The 2,540-nt window shown below is 36.8% G+C and overlaps 1 protein-coding gene across 1 annotated transcript in view; it reads right to left on the reverse strand.

Moving 5' to 3' along the window:
- The window catches only part of LOC115210707 (solute carrier organic anion transporter family member 4A1-like), a 170,801-nt gene extending 168,543 nt beyond the window's left edge, over positions 1-2,258 (reverse strand). Inside the window, exon 1 of the mRNA XM_029779400.2 lies at positions 2,063-2,258. The gene's annotated coding sequence lies outside the window, so the exon portion shown is untranslated. The remainder of the gene's footprint in view (positions 1-2,062) is intronic.
- Between the last annotated feature and the right edge of the window lie 282 nt (positions 2,259-2,540).

Genomic DNA, 2,540 nt, shown 5'->3' on the forward strand with positions numbered 1-2,540 from the left:
TAGAAAGAGGGTAGATATATAGTTACATAATTAGATATGCCTTAGGCAAGCTCGTGTCTATATATATATATATATATATATATTATATAATATATCGTGTATGGTGATTGTTACATAGATTCATGAATAGTTACAAAGTTACATAGAATATAAATATAAAATACACGCGTACATGCACACAAATGCATACACGTGTTTGTATAGATCGCGCATACATAGAAAAGAGAGCTAAAAGCCTGTGTGATAGACAAACGGACAGACAGACAGACAAGTAGATAAACAACTCGGTAGATAGTAACATACATAGATATACATGTGTATAATATTGCATGAAAATTTTGAAGAGATGGATGGATGGATAACTTACGTTCTTAGGAAGGTTATATATACGAGAGTAGTCGGATAGATAAGCGCGGAGTGTAGCTATCCACCAAGTTAGCTATGTTTTGTCATATAATATGTAGCTAACTGGAATATACGGATAGAAAGAACGACAGATATACATGGGAATAGGTGATTGAGAAAGAGTGATGGGATGAGGAAGCGAGATCACCAGATAGATATGTGATAGATAGATTGATGATGGATAGATAGATAGATATATAGGTAGATAGCTAGATTGGTTGGTAGATAAATAAGATAGACAGACGAATAAACTGGTTTGTTAGATGAATATAAGGTTACATGAATGGATGGCAGAGAATTTGAATGAACTACACACATATACACACACAAGCACTCACGCACAGATATCAACCACTACCACCACCACCACCACCGCATAAACACTATATATCTGTGTGTGCGTGTATGTATATATATATACACATACACTCACACATACAGACACGTGTGCGTAGAGATATACAAGTAAATATCTGAATAAACTAAAGAAATGAAGTTAAGTAATACAGTCACACGTGTGTATACGAAGAGAGAAAGGAGAGAAAATATAGATAGACAGACAGACAGACAGACAGACAGACAGACGATGATGATAGATAGATAGATTAGATAGATAGATAGATAGATAGATAGATAGATAGATAGATAGATAGATAGATAGATAGATAGATAGATAGATGGATGGATGGATAGATAAGAGTGAAGTACACAAAACATGATAACTACACTACAGAGCAGCCATAGCCTGGCGTGCGAGTGATTTTAGACAGATAAAATTGGAAGGAAATATGCAATTAGTGGTAACAACGACACACGACCGACAAGGGGTGTGTAATAACGTGCCGCCTGCTGTATACGTATGTGTGTACGTGTAAATACTCACTAGCGGACAGCCTTTACAACGGTTACAAATCATTGAGCTTTGAGAATACCACGCCACAACATGCCGCAACAGCCATCCACCCCTTTCAACACAACCACACTATCATACACACATATATATATATATATATATATATATATACACATATACATATATACATATCACCAGCAGATCATTATGGACACATGGGACCTAGCCGTGTACATATACATATACACGTAGGTCATATATACTCAAACTCACACGTGCTCTTACGCAAATATATATATATAAATATATATATATGAATATTTTGCTGTAATATTTAATCATGGGTTGATGCTTGGCTGTTTCTCTATTCTAGTCTTGTACCGCTCTGCTTATGCTTTTAAGTGTTTTGATTGCTTAATTATATTCACAATTGTATAATTATTTCTATGTTAACTGTTTTAGATCGAAGACATACGCTTTTTTAACACCTTTTTTTTTCTTCTCTCGCGAGTAAATTCAAACGCAGGTCCATGCAAATATATAGGCATATGTAAGGCAAATATGTGTATAATAGATATATTATATGGTTAGTACATGTTACACGAGGAAACTAAGAAAAGTCACACATGCGGTGATACATACATACACACACACATACATGTATATATATATATATATATATATATATATATATAATACGTGCACACACGCACACATCCACAAATGCATAACATGTGTAAATATATATATGTATATGTATGTATGTATGTGTATATGTATTGCTACATACACACACAAACTCACCTTAGCTTTGCTACTACTACTACTGGGGGTTGATAGATGCCAGTGCCGTTGTAAAACCGTCGACCGACTGACTGGCTGCCTTACACTTCGTCTTGTAAAACGTCCGTATTAGAAGAGAGAGAGAGAGAGAGAGAGAGAAAGGCTGAGCTGATTCGGTGGCAAAACACAAACCGACAGCCTCGTCACCGCCACCACCTTCTTCAACTTACACACATACAACTCTCCCCCCTCCACTCTTCGCTCTTTTTCTTTCACTCCCCCCCCCACCCCTCCGATTATTCATTCCCCCCTCCCTCCCTTGTTGTTTCGCTCTTCCTTTCCCCCTTTTGTTTTCTTTTTATTATTATTTCTAGCCTTTCTCTTCGTTCTTCCCTTCCCCCCACCACCCCCTTCCTCCTTCTCCTCCTCCTCCTCCTCCTAATCTCGTATTTCTCGTTTTTGCTTTTCTCTTTCCTTCGTCTTTTCTCTCGTCACTTTT

This window comes from Octopus sinensis, linkage group LG4, assembly GCF_006345805.1.
Source record: "Octopus sinensis linkage group LG4, ASM634580v1, whole genome shotgun sequence".
NCBI classification, from domain to species: Eukaryota; Metazoa; Mollusca; class Cephalopoda; order Octopoda; family Octopodidae; genus Octopus; species Octopus sinensis.